Source organism: Bos indicus, chromosome 5 (genome assembly GCF_029378745.1).
Source record: "Bos indicus isolate NIAB-ARS_2022 breed Sahiwal x Tharparkar chromosome 5, NIAB-ARS_B.indTharparkar_mat_pri_1.0, whole genome shotgun sequence".
NCBI classification, from domain to species: domain Eukaryota; kingdom Metazoa; phylum Chordata; class Mammalia; order Artiodactyla; family Bovidae; genus Bos; species Bos indicus.
In genome coordinates, this window is record NC_091764.1 from 73,773,341 (window position 1) to 73,797,480 (window position 24,140).

Here is a 24,140-nt window from a genome sequence, read left to right on the forward strand (position 1 = left end):
GTCAGGTCTAAAGAAGTATATACTTTACATAGAGTAAAATTCGCTTTTTAAAGTGTACAGTTTAGTAAGTTTTAACAAATAGATACAATCATGTAACCACCACAGTCAAGATACAGAACATTTCCACTCCCTTAAAAATTCCCTCATACTCCTGGCAGTCAGTCCCTCTTCCCACCCCTGGAAACCACTGATTTGATGAAAGATAATTCACCAGTTTTATTTCTGTTCCTATAGTTTTGCCTTTCCCAGAATGTCACATGAGAGGAATCAAACAGTGATTAGCTTTTTGTTCCTGGCTTCTTTCATTTCCCACACAGTGTTTGGGGGTCATCCATGTGGTCACATGTATCCGTATTTGTTCCTGTTGATCGCTGAGTAATATTCCATGTGTGAATGACCACAATTTATTTATGGCTGATGGATATTTGGGTTGTTTCCAGTTTTTTGGTTGTTATGATTGAAACCTATGAATATTCCTATAAAATTCTGTGTGAACACAAAGTGTCATTCCCCTTGCATAAATATTTAAGAGTGTGATTGTTGGGTCAGATAGTAAGTTTATATTTAAATTCACAACAAACTGCCAAACTGGAGTTAATTTTTGGTGAGTGAACTGTGTCCTTTGTGACCACGTGACTCACAGTTTTATAAGGGTTGCTTTGTACTTTTGGTGAGTGAATTACTGCTTTCTATGTTGTCTCTCCCAAAGACATTTGCATTTTAACTAGAAACAACTGTTCCATTCAAGAATCACTCCCCCATCACATAAGTCAAAGGATTAGTTTCTTCCTTCGTGAGGAAATGTTTCCCCTGAGCTAGCAGGTAGGAGAAGGTGATCCTAGGCAAGGAGAGATGGGAATGCCATGTGGGGTACCAGTGAATCATGTGTTAGCCTAGAACTGCAGGTAGATGGATCCCTGGATCCCCTAAGTACGCTGACACCCAGAATTCTGCAAGGGAGCGTGACCAGTGTGGAAGAAGTTCTGGAAAGAAGGGAGCTGCTGGAGTGGTTCTTCCCTCCTAACACCATCCCTTGCTGTTTTTGCTCAAGCCCCTCTCAGATCCCATGTTTGCTACCAGTGCAAAACAACCACTTTTTAGGCAAAGGCGTGACAGAGGAGAGCTCTCCGGGGGACTATCTCTCCTGTCTCAGGTTCCCTTCTCCCATGCAAACAGTGGCAGAAGCAGAGCAGAAAAGGGTGCAAAGAGAATTCAGTTTTATTTCATGCATATCCTTGACTTTGTCCATCCACTTCTCTTCGACTAACATTGAGTGGGCACTTATTATGTGCCAGGTACTGCGTAAGTAGTGTTAGTCACATGTCCTACCCTTTGTGATACCATGGACTGTAGCCCACCAGGCTCCTCTGTCCATGTAATTCTCCAGGCAAGGATACTGGAGTGGGTTGCCATTCCCTTCTCCACAGGATCTTCACCACCCAGGGATTGAATCCAGGCCTCCTGCATTGCAGGCAGATTCTTTACCATCTGAGCCACCAGGGAAATCCATGTAAGCACTTAACATGTAGTAATTTTTTTCAATCGACATGAAAATCTATGAGGTAATTTCAATTATCAGCTCCATTTTACAGAACGAGAAGCTGAGGTTCAGAGGGGTGAAGCAAATCCCCTAAGATCTTTATCGGCTTTGACACTGCATGCCTCCATGCCGCTGCATATAGGGACTTGCTCAAATGAGTGATTAACGAATGAGAGAATGAAAGAAAAAATGAACTCCCATTTTACTGGTGGAAAAGCTGAGGCCCCTCTATAGAGGAGCCACTTGACCAGGTTGTTCAGTGAGGCAGACTGGGAAGCTGGAGGGCAAGGCCTGAGGGTGGGACGGGTTTCCCTGATGCCCCCTACCCCAGCCTTCCAACCATGTTCCACTTGAGCCAGGCGCCCCAGAGTCAGCCAGACTCATCCCAGGCCTCACAGTCTGATGCTTTCTTCCTGCACGAGACTCTCCTTACACTCTCCCCAGAGCTTTCCAAAGCTTGCCCCTGGGCAGCTCTTCCTAGAAAACCAGAAGGCAGCTTCTAATTCCTTCTACTCCTGCTCTCACACCCTCGAGCACCAGCCCGCCGCAATGGCATAGCCATGAATCAAGCCACCTCCTCAGTTTTTCAGTTCTTCAAATTATTCTTGCTCTCTCTTAGCTCTCTCTTCTCTGTGCAATGCAGGGAGTTCCCTCCTTGGATTTATTCTCCTGAAGAAGCTTTGTGTTCAATACAAATGTCTCTTAGCAACATCTTGTAACTCATCTTCTCATAGAAGGTATTTCGCTAATGATCAAAGGTCTATTTTTATAGACTTTTTTTCTTCTCAGGATTGCAAGAAAATTTCTGCCTCATATAGGTACAGAGTGTTTTCTTTCAGTGATCCTCATGAGCAACACAGGTGGTGGGTATGACTTGTCCCCACTACACAGATGAAGGGCTGCAGAGAGAACTGGCTGTTTGGGCACTGTGGTATGTCCAGACCCAGTTGTTGTTCAGTCGCTAATTCGTGTCTGACTCTTTGTGACCCCATGGACTGCAGCACTCCAGGCTTCCCTGTCCTTCACTATCTCCAAGAATTTGCTCAAATTCATGTCCATTGAGTTGGTGATGTTCTCTAACCATCTCATCCTCTGTCATCTTCTCCTCCTGCCTTCATCTCTCCCAGCATCAGGGTCTTTTCCAATGAGTTGGCCTCTTTGCATCAAGTGGCCAAAGTATTGGAACTTCAGCATCAGTCCTTCCAATGAATGTTCAGGGTTGATTTCCTTTAGGATTGATTGGTTTGACCTCCTTGCTGTTCAAGGGACTCTCAAGCGGCTTCTCTCACCCTAGAGGTGAATCCTGATTGGTCTAAACCAAGCCTGATGATGTCATTTCCCTTTGCCAATGGTTGGTGTAGGACCTAATTCTGGTCAATGAAGTGTAAGTAACATTTTCCTTCCTGCATAGGAGAGGGGCTTCCCAGGTGGCTCAGTGGTAAAGAATCTGCCTGCCAGTGCAGGAGACTTGAATTTGATCCCTGGGTTGGGAAAATCCCCTGGCAGAGGAATGGCAACCCACTCCAGTATTCTTGCCTGAAAAATCCCATGGATAGAGGAGCCTGGGGGGCTATAGTTCATGGGGTCACAAAGAGTTGGATTTGACTGGGCACATACGTATGCACAGAAGAGAGAGAGCTACCCAAGGAGAAGGCAGAGAAGGAAACTTTTTTTTTTTTAGGTAACTCCTTTTAGCTTTGCATACTATTTATAAGGACTTGATATCCAGAGCCGTGGCAACCATTTTGTGATATGAGGCAATAAGCTTGAGGGTAAAGAGTTAAAATCCCCAGAATGGCAGAGTGGGGAACTTGGATCCTTCTTGACATGGCTGAGTCAGTGGTCTCAGCCTGGGGCTACCTCCCTCCCTAGTCTCATTGAGTCAACACTAATGTCCTTACAGTTGAGCTGCCATTGATCTGGTTTTCTGTAACCTGAAGCTGAAAGCATTCTTTATTGCTAACTGAGGATTCTCTCATTGACCGCCCCCTGGCATGCCTAGGCTGCCTTAAGATGTGCCACAGGAACGGCAGACACAGGTGCTGGGTGCAGGCGGGGGGCTTGGGAAGACTGGGGAGTTGGGGTGGTGAAGTGAGGAAGCCGGGTGCAGGCTCTAAGTCCCTCTCCAGCACACTCATCCGAATGGTGCAGGACCAAGTCACTTCCCCTCTAGTTCTTCTGTTTCCTCCCTGGTAGATGCAGGGTTCAGTTCCATCAGGGGCCTCTCCTAACAATGACTCACAAGCTTCGAGACTTTTAAGCTCCCAGACCACACGGACTGCCTGAGCTTTTACTGATGACAGCGACGAGTGGAGAGAGTCCAAGCTCAGCTCACTGGTGAGTATTTGGAGGTGACTCAGTGAAGAATCAGAAGGCCCCAGAGTTTTTATTTATTCCTCTTCCCCATTTGTCAGAAATCCTTCATTGTGCCCCAGTTTCAGGGTGTATTTTTAGTGGAAATAAACTTGAGCAGCTCAAGATGACACGATTCCTTCAGGAGTTTCAGCATCACCTGCTGGAGAGAAGGGCAGGTGGAGTCAGTGAGAGCTCCTGACCCAGTGGTTCAGGCTTCCGGGCTCACCAGAGAAATCATTTAATCTGCCAGAAAAACAAAAGAAAAATCTCCCATGGCTGCAAGCCTGGGGTGAGGTGAGTACCTTCAGTCTGGGATCCAGGATCAATGCTTTCAAGACAGTTGGCATCGGCGCTTCCCTGGTGGCTGGGTGGATAAGAATCCACCCACCAATGCAGGAGACAAGGGTTTGATCCCTGGTCTGGGAAGACCCCACATGCTGAGAAGCAAAGCCCCTGGGCCACGACGACTGAGCCTGTGTTCTAGAGCCCGTGGGCCACAATTACTGAAGCCTGCATGCCCTAGAGCCTCTGCTCCATCACAATGAGAAGCCCCTGCACCGCAACTAAAGAGGAGCCAGTGCAGCAACGAGGATCCTGTACAGCAAAAACAAACAAAAAAAGACAGCACCTAGCCAGGGAAGCAGAGCTGTTATTTGAAATCCTATCTGCCCTCCTCTAAATTTGAGCCTGGATCTTGCTTGTGTTTTTCTGAGCCCTTTGATACATTTGGATAAATATGCTTGGGAGTGAGCAGCTGGGGGGAGTTTAAATCCTCTGCCTAAATAAGGGAGGAGAATTTAGAGTTTCCAGAGGCCATGGAGAAGGCAGAGTGTCATAGACACAGTTAGCGACCTGCCCAGACCCCCTGGCAGGACTGATTCACCCCAGCTCCTCCTGATGTGGATGTTGACCATACCCTTCAACGCATTTTCTTCCATCGTGAATTAGTAAGAGCAGGGCAGGACCATGTCAAATCCTTATGTAATAATCACAGCAAAGACTTACATGGTGCTAGACTCAGTTTTTTGTTTTTTAAAGGTAATACTAGTTAATTTTTAATTGAAGTGTAGTTGATATACAATGTTGCATTAATTTCTGCTGTACTGCAAACTGATTCAGTTATACATATATGTGCATTCTTTAATAATCTTTCCCATTATGGTTTATCATAGGATACTGAATATAGTTCTCTGTGCTATACAGTAGGACCTTGTTTACCCATTTCATATATTTAATAGCTTATATCCTCTGACCCAAACCTCCCACTCCATCCCTCCCCCAACCCCCTAGGCTCAGTTCTTGATTCTTTATAAATACTAACTCCAGTCTCCCATTTTTACCATTCGGTCATTCAGCTAAGATAGGGTGGCAAGTGACTTGCTCAAGGTCACACAACCGAGCCTGCAGCTGACTCCAGAGCCAGGGCTCCCAGCCTCTGTGGCCTCCTCTCCCGGAGTTGGGAGGGGGGCTCTCTGGAGAGCTCCATATCCAGCCCTCTCACTTCACGCAGGTGAAAACCTGGCGGAATGAACTTACCCCCTCCACCATGAAGCCACAGTTTGCTCAGTAATAAACTCAGCAAAAGGTCAGGAACAGCAGATCACCCTTGACATTTTCTTAGGCATAGTCACATGGCAGCCCCAGACTGTCTCTAATCAAACCAGTACGACCTGTCTCCTCCAGATCTGGCTCTGATCCCTGGCTCCTCACCTCTACCCAGAAATAGGAGCTGGTGTGCATGTAGGGTCCAGGGAGCATCTTGAGACACTGGATTCTGGCTCTAGAAGGGGTGAGTAGGACCGGAGCTGATGCGGAAAAAGGTCAGGAGGTGCCCTCACTCTGGGGGAGGGATGCTCGGTTTGGGAGGGAGGCTGTGTTAGGAGTGGGCAGGTCTTTGCTGTGGGTCTGTCCTGTGGTTGCTGCCACCACCTGAGTACAGGTAGCGTCTCCATCATGCAACAGAGAACGTCCCCATGTGTTTCTCAATGTGCCCTGGGGAGGGCCTGGGGGCAGAGGACCAGCAACTGGAATGATGCTCCTTGAATGACATGGGGTAGAGTAGTCATCATGTTCTCTCTCTCTCTCTCTAAACACACACACACACACACACACACACACACACATATGCACACACACATTCTCTCTCTCATTATCCACGGGGCTAATTTCTGTAACTCCATCCAGCTTGGGGATGCCTTCTGTCACTCGCACAAATATTAAAAAGGAACATTTATTTTACTTTCCCAAAGGTTAATTTGTTTTTATTGTTGGTGCAGTTTTTATAATATTTTGATGTTAAAAATTCTTCGTATTTCAGAACAACTGTTCCGAATGATGACGAACCTGTTCACTTATTTGGCACAAGTCCACGTGTGTTCTGTTTTGGTCTCTGGTCCACGTGTGTTCTGTTTTGGTCTCTGGTCCATTTACACTGAGAATCATGTCTCTAATGGCATTTGGGGTGGGAATTCATGCCCCAAAACAAAATAACTTCCGTTGTCAACTCAAAGGAGGCAACCTGCCACATGTGGCGTAAATTGAATGCTGGGTTCAAGAGTCCTTATTACAGAGCACCTCTCAAACTGAGCTCGTGTCAGCTTGAATCACCAGACAGCTAGTTACAATGCAGATGGCTGCCCTCCCCACCTCCACACTGTGTCTGACTCAATAGGTCTGAGGTAGGGCCCCTGAGTTTGCATTTCTAACAAGCTTCCTAGTCACGATGATGCTACTGATCTGAGGCCCACATCATCCTCATGGTTAACGCACTACCATAATTACAAAATCTCTTTCCTATCAATAATTTAAAAACTAGGTACTTCGTATATGTATTCATTTCAACACACGGCTTGTTCACTTATTCAACAAGTAATCATGGAGCAGCTACTGAATGGCAAGGTCTAGGCACTGGGGACTCAGGGTGGAGGAAAGAAAGCCCTTGACACCAGCCAGGACATTGACAATCAACTATCACCAATTAAAAAGATCTTAAAGTGACAGGCAGTGAGAAGTGCTACCAGGAAGAGAACAGCAAGGGATATGGAGGGATGAGAGATGCTACTTTAGAGAGGATGGTCAGAGGAGGACTATTGAGAGGGGTGACATTTGCGAAGACTCAAGTAAAAAAGATTGTGAGCAGTGCAGACATCTGGAGAAGAGCATTCAAGGCAGAGGGAATGTCAGGGGCCAAACCCTGGTGGGAGATACACGTTTGGTGTGTCTGGTGACTCAAGGACACCTGTAGGGGTGGAAGAGAGGGAGTGACAAGGAGAGGGGTAGGAAGAGAAGGCAGAGGGGTGGGTAGCACGGGGAGGGTCTTCCAACCTGGGGTTGGGATTTTAGCTGAAAGAGAAGGAGTGTTAATGCAGAGGGTGACATGATCCGATTTCTGTTTCCAAAGGACCTCTCTGGCTGCTGGGTGGAGAGCAAGATGGCGAGGGCTGAGGCTGGAGGCCAGTGAAGGGGCTGCTGCTCTCACCCAGACAAGAGATGACAGTGGCTAGGTTAAGATAGGAGGAGGCTAGCGATTACTGGAAAGATTTAGGTAGGATTTAGGTTGACAGAGCCAATAGGATTTGCTGACAACCTTATGTAGGAAGTGAGAACCAGATGGAGTCAAGGGCCACTGGTAGGATTTTTAGCTAGGGCAGCTGGAAACATGGTGCTTCTTCAGCAGTTCTTAGGGTCTGGCTGTGGCTCTAAGAAGAGCCAGCATAGAAACAGACAGTGAAGATGTGATGTCCGCCCTCAACACCTAACATCTACTGCAATACTCAATAAACGTTGAGTGTCTGGATAAAGTGACTCCCCAGAGCAGGGACAGTCCCTTTGGGGTCACATGTTACCAGCTTATCTGATTAGAAACATCCCTTTCTGGGCTCCACTTGGGTAACAGATGTCAGGTGAGAAGCTGCCTTGGCATCACATACATAGCTGGCTGAGCATCCGTGTAGGTTAGAGATCTGTGGTTTACAAACTCACTGGAATTGGAAAGAATCAAAGAAATCAGTTGAGAAGAATCAAAACGGCATTCCAGATGAACTCTACTTAGGCTTATATTATATCTATTATATCACAGGTATGGTATGCTCTAATAGATTAGTACTCTTCCAGCCATGGCTGACCAGAAGAGTGTTTTAGTTTTAATTATGCAATAGTTGCTAGCTGGCAGGACAGAGGAGGAGGATCTCAGATTTTCTTGGTATTATTTCTAGTCATCAATTGATCCTATGTAATTCAATGTCAGATGGGAGCCTTCCTACTTCTTGAAAGCTTCAAAAAATTAATATCCATCTCCAATTCCATACACAGTGGATGTCTAAATCAAAATTTCTGTGAATTTGGTGGGAGGCAAGGACTCTTACTGTCAAGGTCACTGCTGTCTCCAGACTATTGCTTCTGCTGGTACTATCTTTGTCTCATACCAAACTGATGGCCCGTGAAGCTCATTTCCTTCCTTATCCTTATTTTCTGCTGTAACCTGATTATAAGCAAGGGTCCCATGTGACCCAGTCTTGGGATGGAGTTGTATTCAGGGAGAATAGTTCAGCAAACAAAGGTAATTAAAAAGTAATTCCAATCTTTATTTGTATCTTTCCAATCAAACTTAAGAGGATCTCAATCAGATCACACAGTTTTATTTCTTGACTCTCTTATCTTGCCAGACCTCACTTTATCTCCATGTACTTCTATATTTTTTCACCTGCCAAACCTTTCTCCCAAGTTTTCCATCTTCCCTTTGGTCTTTATAGTTCTGTTTCTTTATTTCTGATCTTTCTTTAAATTATCACAAAAGGATGTAATATAAGATGCAAAAGACTGAACTTGCATTAGAGAGAATTAGAGGAAAGCTTTATTAATGCTTTTTATCCCCATTCTCTCTCCTGAAATCTGCCTACTAAAGTACTAAAGATAATTTTCTTTGTTCTCTTCTCCCCTTCTTCCACAGTCACCAAAACAGTCATTAGTGAAGCACAGTTCACTGGAGATTTGGTGGGAGAAAGGTAGGGCTTCCATCACAAAAATGCAAATCACTTTAAAATGCGCATTAGACATCTGTGCTTCTAAGAGACATTTCAGCCACCACCACCGGGGTTTGCCTCCGACATTAGCCCATCTCAACACATTTTAATGGCTTCTTTATGCTGCTTGTCTCCACTGATCTTCAGTATGTCTCCTCTGCTTCTCTCAGGTACGTGCTCAGTAGTTCAGTGTGTCTGACTCTTTGTGATCCCGTGGACTATAGCCTGCCAGGCTTCTCTATCCATGGGATTCTCCAGGCAACACTGGAGTGGGTTGCCAGGCCCTCCTCCAGGGGATCTTCCCAACCAAGGGATTGAATCTTTGGCAGGTGGATTCTTTACCACTGAGCCCCCTGGGAAGCCCACTCCTCCCAGGTGCAAACCACAAATTCTGCTCCTTATCTTTGCAAAACAGTTCGGCCTGTGAGCAAAGGGGTTGAGAGCAGGGGCACCAGAGCCCATCTGCCTGGTTTGAATCTCGCCTCTGATTTACCAGCTGTGTGATGTTGAGAGAGCTTCCTACCTTCTTGTCCTTTAGTTTCTTCATTTGCAAAATAGAACCAATGCTCATACCTTGATCATAGGATTGTTAGGAGGATTAACTAGGCTAACTGACCTGTGGTCCTTGGGGAGGCATCTGGTGCCTTCAGGGGCTCCTGAAGCCTCAGCTCTTATGACTTCTTGGTTTCAGGGCTCACATGTTGCCTCCTAACAAAGAGACTTGTCAAAGTCTTTTCCAAACAAAGGCCATTTCCTCTCCAGGAAGGATTTTGCCACCTGTCGATGCTGCTTCACCCCGTTGCTTCTATAAGGGACTCTGGGTTCCAATCCTGACTGCTGTTTTCTAGCTCAACCCTTCAACTCGGAGTGTCTCAGTCTCCTCATCTTAGTTTTTCCTTAAAATATTTTTGTTTATTTGGCTGTGCCAGATCTTAGCTGTGGCATTCAGGATGTTCAGTTTTCATCGCAGCTTGTGGAGTCTTTTAGTTGCAGGATGTAGAATCTAGTTTTCAGAACAGGGATCAATCTTGGTCTCACTGCATTGGGAATATGGAGTCTCAGCCACTGGACCACTAGAGAAGTACCCCAGTCTCCACATCTTTGAAATGGGGATAAGAATCCTATGGTTGTTAGGGTTAAGGGAAATTGCATGTGAAGCATCTATGATAAGAATGGTTTTTCGAGTATTGGCTGGGTACTGGGCACTCTCCCATACACAGGTAACCCCCGCTTTTCGAAAGTTTTCATTACATTACTTCACTTTTGTGCAAGACCTATTAGAACCTGTTTCATTAACTGAAAGAAATTTGAAGAGTTTTGCTTTTATGAAAAAAAAGCAAACAATGAACGTGGCCTTCAGAGTTTGTTTTGCAGGGAGCCATGCCAGAGGCATTGCATATCCCTGGGATCGAGGGGCCCCAGCCAGCTCCTTCCCAGAGGGCTACCCTCAGCCTTTCGGCAGCAAGCCACCATGACTGTCAAGTCTGTGAGCATCTGTGCTGTATCTTGATCCATTTTTTTTGTCTGTTAGAAAGATGTGTTCTTAGGTAATTGCTTCTTTGCTTTCCATCATTTTGGCTTATGGAAGGTTTCATAGGAACCTCTGTACTTTTAGATAGCAGGGGACACCTGTAAATTCTCTGCTCAGTGACCAACACCTAGGACAGTCAACAGATGTTATATCGGCTCATCCCTGAGAGATGGGGAACATGGTTCCTTATGAAGGACAGGTGCTCCCAAGTAACATATGATTAGAGTTGGGATCAGGTACAAGGGGAAGTCAAGGGAGGGCAAGATCCCCGGGCCTTCCTGCCAGAGGAGGATGTATAATCAGGGAGGATTTGGACAGGGAACATGAGGAAGGAACGCAGAGGAGAGGAGCACCCAAGCAAAGGCTGGGAGGTAGGCCTGTACTTTTGTGCCATGTTCCTCCCCCAAACCACTCTTCTGATTCAGCCAAGTGCACCAGCAGAGCAGCTGACCTGGCCAGTCCATAGGGTTCCCATCGGGGGGCAGGTGAGCAACAAGGGCAGAACAGAGGGCTGGGGAAGGCTCCCTGCCAGGCGGAGGTGTTCAGACGTCAATGTTATTATTAATAATCATAACAAAGCAATAAGATGGAGCATCATTTGTTGTGCTCCGACGTACCAAGCACTGCCCTAGAGGGACTGGATTCTCTCATTTCTCCCATTTTGCAGATAAATGGCCTCAAGCTCAGAGAGCAAAGACCACACATCGATTCAATGTCAAGGCCTGGACTGAGTGTCAGAGTCACCTGACCCCAAGGTCTGGGCTGTGGCTATAATGAGAGCCAGCATCAGCCTGGGGTATTAGCAGCCTCTGTGTATTTCACAGGGGTCACTCTTAAGGGAGAGTTCTCTTCCAGGATACAAGGAGTTGGGGACAGTCTCGTCCTCTCCCCCTTCCCCTCTCTTTTCTCAAATCCCTCTGCACAAGGTCACAGGCAACTGAAGGCTCCCTCTGGCCACCCTCAGCACCCCCGTGGGTCTGTCATCCATGGAGTCGGGTTTAATAACCAAGGGGTCCAAGTGTCACAGGGCCCTTACTTTCAGCTTTCCTCATCTGAATGGGACCTAGCAAGGTGGAGATGGCGAGGGCAGGAGAGGGAGAGGAGACTCCTCTCTCTGCACCTCCCCAACCCTGCTTTGGCATTTTGTGTGCTGGGAATGAGAAACCTAGCGTTGCTATGGAAACTGCCATCCCCTGCTCCCTCTCTCATTCTCTGTGGGCAGTTCTTGTATGTAACATGGAAGTGCAGGGCTCCCTGCTATCCAGGGGGCTGGAATTCAGGAGGACCATCTCTGGGGGTGGGGATGCAGGAATGGATGGGAGCTGACAGAGGGGCCTCCCGCGGTTCTGCTCCCAGGAGGGGTTTCAGGGCCTCCGACCTGAGGGCAGCGTGAGGGGCAGCCATGGAGCTCAGGCTGCGTCTCTGGAGTGAGCCTGGTAACAATGCTCATTCACACTCATTGCAAAGAAGAGTTCACAAAGTGCAGTCAGCTGGGCTGTTTAGAAAGAGCTTGGGCCCTGCAGTTCCTAAGACTCAGGCTTGAATACCAGCATGGGTAACTTCTCCAAGCTTCCATTCCCCACATCTGGAAGCTGAGCAACCTCAGAAGTGGTCACATGGGACCAAGACTGTGCCCCTGTCCCCTGCCTGGAGGCTACTTCAGAGATAGCATCTGCTTAAGGGAGGGGAGGAGTCCCCTCTCCTCCCTTCCCCATCTCACCTGATTCCACTCAGGTAGGCAGTATGAGCCCACTTTACAGAAGAGAAGACTGAGATCCAGGCCAGGGAAGGAAGGGGCTCACAGTCCACAGAGTCGGGGCCGGGCCTAGGGCTGAACAGGAGCCTTGCACTCTCCCCGGTTTCCCAACAGCCCTTCTCGCTCTTGGCACTGCTGCCTGGAGCTGGCCTTAATTGCCAGGCACGTGACCTGCAGGACTCCCTCCCTCTGAGCCACGTGCTAAGCCCCAATCCCTCTTGATGCTGTCATGGTGGGGGGGATCAAGCCTGTGGCAGAAACACCTCTCTTTTGGCTTTTAATACTAAAATAGAATAAAGTGCTGTACGTTTTCTGTGGGAAATGAAAGATGGGACTGGGGAGAAAAACAGCCCTCCAGTCCCCAAATCAACACCCCCGTCAGCACCCCTCTCAGCTTCCAGAAAGAAAACATTCCTTCCAGGTGATTTGTTAGCTCTTTCTGGGGCAGAAGAAGGTGGAAAACTAATTTTAACTTCTCAGGGATTTTTTTTTTTTGTTTTAGCTTTTATGTTTTTCAGACCAGAGGTAGGGCATCAAGTGCCCTTAGGTCCACTGATATGGGGAAAGACTTGAAGCGGGCAGTAATTTTGCCTCCACCAGCCAAGTCCTGCAAATCTTAGTGGGTAGAGATGCCGAGAAGGTCAAGGTCGGGTGCTAACCCTCCCCAGATAAGCTCCCGCTCCTCCCTCCCCCAAATCCAAGGAAAGTGTCCCCCTAAGAGTTAGGAGACTGAAGTCAGACATGTGAATCTGTGAAACCTAGATCTGTTTTTTGTCCTTGAGCAAGTCACTTCACTTCTGGGCCTCAGTGACCTCAGCAGTCACTGGGGAACAATAATTGCTGTCTTGACCACTTCCTAGGTGGCTGTGAAGGTTTAAAGCAGTGCTGGGCTGATTTCTTGGCCCCAGTACTTAGAGGGGCATAGCAAAACTGGTGAGGGTCCCACAGGACTCATCAGAATGGGGAAGGAACCCCTCGGCCATCCACTGGAGCAAGAGAGCCCAGAGACCAGGCCCTATCTTGTGCTTAGCCCAGTGTCTGGCACGTGGAGGGTTGTTAATGCACGTTTATAAATGAGAAGTCAATGAGCATTCCCACTGGGAATGGGGACAAAGGTTAGCCTGGAGAAGAAGCTGATGGGAAATTGGTTAATTGATCTCCAAGCAGCAGAATGACTGTGATGGAGTATAGAGAAGAGATGGTTAGAGACAGGTTCTGGGACCACAAGTAGGCTCTGTAAGAGGACAAATTTCAATTCCACATGCAGACTATAGGGGAGGGGAGTGAGCTTGCATTAAGCATTTGCAATGTGTCTGGGTTCTGAAGAGAAACAGCTGAAGTCCTCGCTGAAAGGGTTGTAAAGAGGTTGTAAAGAACCCAATGGCTGGAGCCAGAGAGCCTGGGTTCGAAATTTGCCTCTGCCACTAACCAGCTGTGTGGTCTTGGGAGAGTTACTTCCCATCTCTGAGTCTGTTTCCTCATCTATAAACTAGGGTTAATGATGTTACTGAACTCAGGAGTAGCTGTAAGAATTATAGCATATAGACATATATATATCAATCCAGGAACAAAGCCTGGCAAAGAGTAAGTGTTTAGTAATTGCTTTGTGAGTGTTGGCCAGCATCATTACTTTCCCTTGGTCTCAAGCTACTTGGTTTCATCTAATCTTCGTAATGATCCCATGAGAGGTATCATTTTCATCTCCATTTTCCAGATGGGGAAACTGAGGTCCATGCACTTGTCTTGAAAGTGGCAGTGTAAGAACTTGAGCCCAGTGCTGCCTTCCTGGAAGCCTGCACTCCTAACCATTGCAGGGCTCCTATCATCTCCCCGAGGGGGAACCCCGCTATGCCCCCATTTCCCAGCCTAGGAGGCAAATGCCCGGAAAGAACAAGGTCATGACTCGATGTCTCAGAGCCATCCAGAGGCAGAGCTCAGGTTTGGCTCCAAAGCCCACAGGCTTGCTTTCCCCTGCACACACCTGCTAAGCACGAGTGCCACTGAGGGTAGAATGGGCCACCTGTCTGCCTGTCGCTGGACCAGCACAGGGAGAAATGCTGCTGAGGCTCAAGATGGCACATCGGCTCTTCCACAGCCTGAGGGTGGATGGTTACGTGAGGTGATGAGCATTGAGCTCTCCAGAAGGTGGCAATGCAATGCGTGCGACAGAAGTGAGAAAGCACGCAGCCCTTGCTCCTGCTGCCACAGCCAGCTGGGGCCAGAGCAGCCCAGAGTCCCCCCAATGGGACGTCCCACCAGCGGTCCAGACAATACCTCGCCCAACCTTCTCTCCTCTGTCTCTGTCTGGGTTTCTGTCCCTCCGCCCCCTTCTCTTTGTCTCCCATCCTCCTTCCCTCCCTTTCAAGAAAATGAATCATGCCCCACTCGCCAGCAGCACGCCACTGGGATGAGTAATTATTCCTCCATCTTCCTTATCTATTCCCTGGAGTTTGGGTTACTTTTGGCCAAAATATAGTCAAAATCACGTGGTGTCCAGAGTAAGTTACAGAGTTTAATTTCTCTGCATGAAAATGTGTAGTATTCTAAAGGTCATCTTATTAAAAAAAAATCCTGGATCAGTGCAATGCCACGTCAGCTCGATTGCTGTGTCAACGTAAGAAGCCAGGGCAAAAATAGATAATCTAAGACTTATTTGCTCGTCCATGTGAGGCATAAGCTATTTATCTTTTCTGGAATTGAGTTAAAACTACTTCCAAGCCATTTTAGAGAAGGATACTGATATAAAGGATGGAATAAGAGATAATAATAGGAAGTTGTGCTGGCTTCAGGGTTTCTTAAATAGAGATTCGATGAACTGGAGGAGTCCGAAGAGATCTGGCTTTCATCCAGACAAATAATACATCTATTCATTCTTGCTTCCTTTCATTCATTCAGGATGAAGGGTTTACTCTATTCCACAGCCAGAAAATACAAAGAAGACAGAAACAGACACTGACAGGCAATGGGGACATGTCTCTGTTCTTCTGGAACTCCGGGTCCAGGGAAGGACAAGGCAGGTAAACAGGAGTTAGGATGGAGCGGGCAGAATGCTGTGATGAAGGCATATGCGGAGCATGGGGGCCTTCAGAGGGGCCGTGTGCTGGCATTGTGTGAAGCCCTGGGGCTGTGGACATCGCCCCGGACAGGCTTAAACTCAGAGTGACTGATGGCACATGGGGTTCAGCTGACCAAACCCAGTCCCATGGGGATGGTCCTCAGAATGCCCTGTGACCAGGGTGGGCTTTAGAGATAGAAAAGAAGACCATCTGGAGAGTGGTGGCAAAGCCACAGATGTGGACATGCGCAGAGCATTTTAAGGGACTGAATGAATTGCAGGGTGACTCTAGCAGGAGCTCATTTAGTGGAGTAGCAGGAGACGGGGCTGGTGAGGATGTGGGGGGTGGGGATCCTTGGGAGGGATTCTGAGCCGAGAGCTGCATGGGCAGAGTGGCCATCTGTGGGGCTTTGAGCAGATCACTACAGAGGCTGGTTCCAGCCTGGGAAACGTAAGCCTGAGCAGGTGGGAGGCTTGCCACTGTTCTCCATCTGTTGAGGAAGGGTCACATAAGTACCACCTGGCTTTCTGGTGGGTGACAGCATCTGGGAGGCAGAGAGCGTGTCTCTGGGGCAAGATACTTGATTGGGCCCGACCATGATTTATTCAGCAGCAACAGACACCTGCAGCCTGGGGCCAGCGCTGGCCTTGGTCGTTCTCCAGGACTTGATCTGGGTGCATATACCTGTCTCTTTGGAAGACCAGGGCACGGGGTGGGTGGTGGCTGGGGGACAGAGGCCAGCCAGGAAAGAGTAGCCTCTTCCATCTTTAGCTGAATGGGGGTGGGGGTGGGGAAAAGGACGTGTCCAGCTCACCTGGAGTGAGCACCGCCTGCTCCAGGGGTTGCCGGTCCAGTTCTGTCCCCCAGGAGTTCTTCTAGGCTCACCACTAGATTCACCACCGCAAGTGATCCCAGTCACACCACCTAGTAATCCCAGACAGAACTCACCGCCCCCAACATTGGCAGACCCCACTCACATTGTATGTGTGCACACACGCACGTGCCGTGTGTATGTGGGCATACACGCACACGCTGTGTGCTTGCAAATACAGGTGTGCTGTGTTTTTCATAAATCCCAGCTAACATGATGTTGGGCTTCCCTGGTGGCTCAGTTGGTAAAGAATCTGCCCCATGATATAGGAGACCTGGGTTCGATCCCTGGGTTGGGAAGATCCCCTAGAGAAGGGAACGGCTACCCACCCCAGTATTCTGGACTGTTCCATTATGTTAATATAGACTGAGTAATGGTAAACTGTCAGTAATACCTAGTTAGTATTTGCAGGTCATTCTGTATTTTTCCAGAACCTGCTCACATCTATATTTTCCTCATTGGTCTCATTGTAATCCTGAGAGGTAGAGAGGGCAGGTAGTAGGCGGCCCAGAGGTCACCAGGTTAGTTAGTGACTGAACCAGGAGAAGCCAAACTTGCTTGACTCCATGTTCCTAGTGCAGTTAAAGAGACAAAGATCTCTCATTATCTGCCCTTAGAGGCATGGCAAGTACTTTTCCAGGCCATCCTACCAATTTTTAACACTGCCAATTTAATGACCATTTTGTTTAAAAAATTGTTTTTATCCAGCTAATGGTTTAATTGGGTGGCTCAGACAGTAAAATCTTCCCTGGTGGCTCAGACAGTAAAGAATGTGGTCTCTGCAATGCGGGAGACCTGGATTTGATTCCTGGGTTGGGAAAATCCCATGGAGAAGGAAATGGCAACACACACTCCAGTATTCTTGCCTGGAGAACCCCCATGGACAGAGGACCCTGGCAGGCTACCGTCCATGGGGGTCACAAAGAGTTGGACATGATGGAGCGATTAAACACAGCACAATGGTTTAATACTTTGGCCACCTGATATGAAGAGCCAACTCACTAGAAAAGACCCTGATGCTGGAAAGATTGAGGACATGAGGAAAAGGGGGCGACAGAGGATGAGATGGCTGGATGGCATCATCGACTCAATGGACATGAGGTTGAGCAAACTCCGAGAGATAGTAAAGGACAGGGAAGCCTAGTGTGCTGCAGTCCATGGAATCACAGAGTGGGACATGACTGAGCAACTGAACAACAAATGGCTTAATAGTAACATGGAAACTCAGTAGCCAGTCATGTTAAGATTAGCCATGCAAAGTTGATATTGGCCAAAGTTTGATTTTTCACTGTGCACACCAAAACCTAACAATGTTTCCCTCCCTATGTCCCACCCTCCTGGGATGTGTGGCCATGAAGCCTGAGGCTAGCCAGTGTCAGGCCTCTCCCCAGCCCAGCTGGCCACTCATGATGGGCCACTCACTCCCTAATGATGATAAACTCCTCCCCCTTGACACACACACATTTTTTAAAAAAGCAGACCCTAAGCTAACCACTTTGCAGGTACCATCTCAATGAATCACAACAACAGAACTATAAAGTAGCTATCAGTATTATTCCCATTTTGCAGATGGGGAAACTGAGGTTCAGAGAGGCCCAGTGACATACTGACAGTTACACAAGTCAGGAGAAGGGGTGCTGAGAGCCACACCTGGGCTATTTGTCCCCAGCATCTGAGAGAGTAATCATTAAGCTCTATTGTCTCCCTCTACTCCGGCTTTTCTGCCAGAGCAGGGCTCCTCCTCCACTGCCAGGACCCCAGGTGGGAGGACCAGGGACTTGGGAAGTGTGCCTGGAGGGAGGGTGAGTTCTGATTTGCAGCAGTGGCCACCCAAGGCCAGGGCAACTGAGCGATTAACCTACATTAGGCTCCCCATCATGGCTGCTCCCTCCAGCTCCTCGTTAGAGTCCTTAATTATGAACTAACAGTGGTTCCCAAGTGGAGGAGGAGGGAGGGATGGGTGGCAGAGCGAGCGTGCAGATGGCCTTTCTGGCGAGCGTGGGCTTCATCTGGTCTTTATGTAACAGTGGCTCTGCTTCCCAGATCGCCTTCGAGGCAGACGTTTAAACACTTGTTTTGTGTTTATGATACAGAGGAAGAAATTAAAAGGCCCCCAGGGGACAATGAGGAAGAAAAAATTTAAAAAACCAGGAGTGACTCTGAGGGCTTGTCAGGCAAGATGGGGAGAGAAAGCAGGTCTGGGACTGGTTTCAGGATGACAGCGGGCAGGTGGCTTTCCTGGGCTTGGGTGGTGAGATCCAGGATTCCACGGTCACGAGCAGGGAGGAGGGTGTGTCTCCTTCTGCAGACACAACAGGACCAAAGCACGCTGATATTGAGGGCCTGCTGTGTGCTGAGCACTGTGCCAGCCGTGGTGCGCTCTCCTGGATTCTCTCAGCATCCCCCTTTTACAGATGGGGAAACTGAGGCTTAGGGAGGCTCAGTGACTTGGCCAGCATCAGGTTGTCTGACAGCTAGACTGCTGGAAGGGACTGGGATGCCTTCACCCATTCAATCCTGCCTCTTGCAGAAACCTCTCCACACAACCCAGCCTCACCACATAGGCCTCTTTACACTGAACTTCTTAACAGCACAGCTTCCAAACTAGATGTCTTCTGCATCTGACCTGCTGTTGCCTTTGAACTGCTCCTAGTTTCCTGGAGTCTATTGCAAGAGGCCTCAGCGGCCATCACTCCAAGTCACCATTGGGCTTTTATTTTTTTATTTAAAAAATAATTTTATTTATTTATTTTTGGCTGTGCTGGGTCTTCGTTGCAGCGAGCAGAGGCTCATCTCTAGTTGCAGTGCACAGGCTTCTCATTGTGGTGGCTTCTCTTGCGGAGCACAGGCTCTAAGGTGCTCGGGCTTCAGTAGTTGAATCACATGGGCTCAGTAGTTGCGACTCCCAGGTTCTAGAGCACAGGCTCAATGGTTGTGGTACATGGGCTTAGTTGTTCCATGGTAGGTGGGATCTTCCCAGATCAGGGATGGAACCTGTGTCTCCTGCATTGGCAGGTGGATTCTTTACCACTGAGCCACTAGAGGAGCCCTACCAGTGGGCTTTTAGTTTCTCTCTAAGGCAGAGGTCCCCAACCTCTGGGATCTAATGCCTGATGATCTGAGGTGGAGCTGATGTAATAATAATAGAAATCAAGTGCAGGATAAATGTAATGCACTTGAATCACCTCATGGGACACTACAGCTTTCACGGAGGTCCGTGCATGTTGCATGGGAGCACTGTGGAGACAGCATTTTTAAATCTGCCAGGAGGAGCAAGACCTGAGGCGGGGCCAAGGCAGGGAGACACTGGGCTACGAATCAGGCTTGATTCTAGTTTCTGCTCAGTCCTCAGCTCACTGTGTGACCTTGGACACCGCCTCACCCCCGCCATTCTGGACCTTAGTTTCATCTGTAAGAAGAGCTGGTGACTGTATACCCTGGCAATCTCCCTTGTGGCGCTCCTGCCAAGTCTGAGTGGGCCCAGCTGTGCTCGCCCAAAGGGTATAGACAAAAGAAACCTTGGTGCAGCCCACTAGGAGATTCTCATTCCCTGTTCGGGCAAGCATTCAGGCAGAGGTGGGGATGGCTTAAAGCTGCGGTCCCCAACCTATTTGGCATCAGGGACTGGTTTTGTGGAAGACAAATTTTCCCATGGATCAGGGGGTGTGGGGTGGGTGGTGGGTAGTGGTTGGTTTCCAGATGATTCAAGCGCATTACAGCAGAAAGCTGGAAGAAGCCTAGACCTCTCTGGCTCTGTGGATCAGCTCCTTCACCTCCAGAATTTATTTACCTGAGTAGGAAATAAACTCTCTGCTGTAACCCACTTTTATTTTGGATTTTTGGTGGCTTACAGTTTAATAATCCTAATCTTCATGATACAGCCTTGGGTGGGAAGAGGAGAAAGTGTCTAGGAGACTTGCTTTTCTGCACAGCGTGAGATGGTCCCGTGGCCCCTCAAAGAGGCAGAGGTTGCAGCCATCATGTGTCTGGATCTAAGCTATGGAATGGGACAGGATCTGTTGGCCTGGTGGCTAAACTGGATATAGTAGCAGTCACTGGATCTCCACTCATTCGTTTACCTTTTCATTCATTTACTCAACCATCCCACCATTCTCTCATGAAGTTCATTCACTCATTGATGAGTCCAATAAAACATCATAGCAGGCAGGGACCCCCAGGCTGGGAAGCGAGTCTGAGCTGGGCAGGGAAACAATGAAGCTTGTCCTGGGGACTAGCAGCCTACCCATCTCTGAGCTCCAGCTCTCAACTCCGATCGGCGGCATCTCTGAAAAGTGGTCACATTCCAGGAGCGTGCAGTTCCTGGGGGAAGGGCATAGTGACAAACATGTTGCCGGGCTGTCCCTCATTCTTCCTGTGAGAGAAGAATAAGAGAGCAGGGAGAAGGTCTCTGTAAGCACACCTGCACATTCATGATGTCATAAGAGGGGATGGGTATATTAGCAAGAGGCGGGTTCACCTACCTTGTAGCCTCTGAAAAATCTGTAAGACGTAACACCTTTGCTTAGAACACAATGTTAAGAATATTCTAGAAAACAGTCGGCAACTCATAGGCCTTGTATGTTTTCTCCAAAATTGGGGCAGGATCCCAGGGGAGGGTGGGCATAAAAAGATCCCAGAATTTGAGGCAGAGTGAGTCGGGAGAAGGAACGGAGAGGCGGAAGAGACCCACAGGCGCTCTTCTGAGGCATCTTTGATACTAAACAAAGTGACCTGGTGGGGAAAATAAGGATTCACTGGATATTCATGGTTGGCCCAGAATAAATCAGTTTTCTTTCTGCTATTTGATGGGGCTGTATATCTTTGCAGACACTGTGGTCAAAATTGAGGTTTGAGAGAAGACAAAAAGCAAATGGATCTATTTCTGTTGTCTTTTGTTATGTAACAGACTATCCCAAAAGTTGGGGCTTAAAATAACAGTGGTTTTGTGATTCTTCTTGCTCCTCTGGTAGGCTGGACACAGCTGATGTGGACCAGACAAGAGAAGTACCCGGTGCCGACAAGACAGGGAATGGACGGGACATGCAGGCAGCTGCGTTCAGCTTGTGGCCTGAAGGACCTAGAAGGGGGTGTCGCATAGCCTTTCATCCTCCACATGACTTTTCTCACCCCCTGGTTTCTTCTTCCCCCAGGGCAGCCTGGATTTCCTTACTACGTGGTGGCTGGATTCTGAGACAGTGAAAGCAGAAGCTTCCAGGCCCAGAAGTGGCATGGTGTCACTTCTGCCATATTGTCTTGGTCAAAGCAAGTCCCCCAGACAATAGGGAGGAAATAGACTCCACTTCTCCCCAGGAAGAACTGTGAGTGGCCATAAGGTAAGGTAAAGTAAGGTTAAGTCACTTCAGTCGTGTCTGACTCTGTGCGACCCCATAGACAGCAGCCCAACAGGCTCCCCTGTCCCTGGGATTCTCCAGGCAAGAACACTGGAGTGGGTTGCCATTTCCTTCTCCAATGCATGAAAGTGAAAAGTGAAAGTGAAGTCGCTCAGTTGTGTCTGACTCTTAGCGACCCCACGGACTGCAGCCTACCTGGCTCCTCCATCCATGGGATTTTCCAGGCAAGAGTACTGGAGTGGAGTGCCATCGCCTTCTCTGGTGAGTGGCCATACTTACAGGCAAATTTCTGCAAGAAGTTGATAGGGATCATGGAACCCAGATGGAATGTAAGATGTGAAGTACAACAAATTTGGCTTATGCACAACTTTACAGAGGCACATTTGGTGTGCAGAGTGAGGCTCATGGTTCATCTGCATGGGGCTGAAGCTGGGGTTCTGTACGGCTGGCTTGGCTTGGCTTCCACTATCCTGCTTTCCTCTTCTTCAAACAGCCCCATCAGCAGGAGACCACTAAAGGAAAGAGAAATACACCAAGGCCAAGGTCATTAGCATCCCGGAACATTGGATTCTATTTCTGGCAGATCCGAGGTAGTTGGCAAACCTTTACCCCCTGCTTCCCAGCTCAGCACTAAGAGGTAATGAGCCCACTGTATTATGTGGCATTAGGAGAAGTGCTGGGTACCAACCAGGAGAGGAAATAGACTCCCCACTCTCCACGAGCATCAGTCTGCACCTGGGGCTTGGGGTTCAGCTCCGGGCTCAGGGAAAGGCAACTCACATTGATTGAGTGCCTACTGTTTGCCAAATGCTGCTCAGCACGTCCAGCCCCTCCTTTTCTCCTGAGCCTCATCTTGTACTATTTTCCCTTTCCTGGCTTTCCTGCCAAACTGTGTGTATTTCTGTTCTTCCACTGGGTGACTCTTTCTCTTCCTTTGCATGTCCTATTTCCTCTGCTTGAAACTCTCTCTGGTCAACCCCAGGGCATTCCACAAATCGCAGGCTCTCTCCAGGCTACTAGCCAGTGTTCTCTAAGTGTCTGTTGAATGACTGAATGATGGCATGAGTGGCTCCTCATAACAGCCCATTTGACAGATGAGGAAGCTGAGGCAGATGCCATCAAACAGAGAACTAGCTCACCCAAGGTTGAGATATGGCGAGAGGCAGAGCCAGGATTTAAATCCAAGATCATTTGGTGGCCAAGCTTGTTTCCTTTCTACCACACCTGGCTCAAGAGTTGAATGAAGAGGTGGACAGTGATGGGGAGGGGGGAGTGGGTGCCAGTGGAAAAAGTGAGAACTCAAGCACCTCTCTGCCCCATTACAGGGAGTACTGCTAGAATCAGAGGTGAAACCTGGTCGCGCAGTGTGTGGCTGAGTTTTTGTGAGTTTGGCCTTCCATAATCTCTCTTGAGGGTTTAAAGGCTCTTCTCTGTAGACGAGAGGTGCTAGACCAGCATCCCAGTTGACTGTCAGGATCCAGAGAGCCATGCTAACTCCCAAAGGCTTTGGCACCCTCTGGTTAAAGGGGCTTCACATCTCTGAGCCTCAGTCTTCCTTGTTCAGAAAATTAAGGGTTGTTGAAAAAGTTAAAGCAGTTAATTGTGCAGCATGCTTTGTTAGGCCTGCCCACTCCCAACTTGAGACTCACCTAAGAGAAGCAACTGATAAATATTAAGCTGGAAGGCCTATTGTTCTTCCATTACCATTGAACCTCTTCTGTCTCAACTTCTCTTCTGTGTCATGTTTTGTTCTGTTTCCCAGGGAGGATCAGATGTGATAGAGGATGGGGAAGACATCAGTGGAGTCCTATCCAAAGGACAAGGCTAAAAGAAGTTGGGTTGCCCTTCTGCTTCCACCTGGACCACACCAAGTCAAGGCTAAGGGGCCCAGTAAATATCTGGAGAGGAGCAGAAGTTCCATGAGCTTGGGAGATGATGTGATGATAATGGTAATAGGTATGATAACAGAGATGATGAGGGAGGGGATGATGGAGATAAGCAGACAATGATGATGATGATAGATACGATGGCAGAAATGATGATGGAGGAGACAATGATGGAGGAGGAGATGATGGAGATGATGATGGAGGAGAGGGAGATGATGATGATGATGGAAGAGGTGATAGAGATAAGCAGATAATGTGATGATGATATGATGATGGGCAGATAGGTGCCCAGATGAGAAAGCTTGTAATAGCATGTTCAGGCCAAGCATTAAGAAAGAAATAAAGGTACCATAGAAAGATCAAAGGACTAATTGTTCAAAGGCCTACAATCCAGGCTCTGCCTCTTTTCAAGTGACTTTGGGCAAGTCATTTGACATCTCTAAGCTTCGGTTCTGTCACCTCTAAAACAGAAACAAAAAGCCTTCCCTGCTTACCTCACTGGGAGCATATGTGGAGAGCAAAGCCATGGTCATAACTTACACACGATCAGCTGTGGTTTTTGCTACTGCTGTAACTGAGAGCAGACCGCACCCGCAGGCACACACTGGCACTAAACGGGCTTAGTGCTAGTGCAAGGTCTTCCTCACCCACATGTCTTTAAGCCTCAATTTCCTCACTTACAAATGAGGATACTAGCCATCCCCACATAGTGATGTGGCCTAGTTAAAATGGGTTCTTTTGATAACTGGATTAACCCAGTGCCTGCGAGAAGT

The 24,140-nt window shown here is 48.2% G+C and overlaps 2 long non-coding RNA genes across 3 annotated transcripts; one reads left to right on the forward strand and one right to left on the reverse strand.

Moving 5' to 3' along the window:
• Positions 1 to 3,733: 3,733 nt before the first annotated feature.
• LOC139183169 (uncharacterized) lies at positions 3,734 to 4,305 on the reverse strand. Its single transcript, XR_011566688.1, has 2 exons — positions 4,198 to 4,305; positions 3,734 to 4,055 (listed from the first exon to the last, which is right to left on the reverse strand). It is a non-coding gene; the product is annotated as an uncharacterized lncRNA (long non-coding RNA).
• On the forward strand, positions 4,050 to 23,731 carry LOC139183168 (uncharacterized). Of its 2 annotated transcripts, XR_011566685.1 has the most exons (4): positions 4,050 to 5,684; positions 15,099 to 15,220; positions 21,281 to 21,463; positions 23,244 to 23,731. It is a non-coding gene; the product is annotated as an uncharacterized lncRNA (long non-coding RNA). The 2 variants fall into 2 exon arrangements; XR_011566687.1 differs by lacking the exon at positions 15,099 to 15,220 and having other exon boundaries at positions 4,484 to 5,684.
• Positions 23,732 to 24,140: the final 409 nt, after the last annotated feature.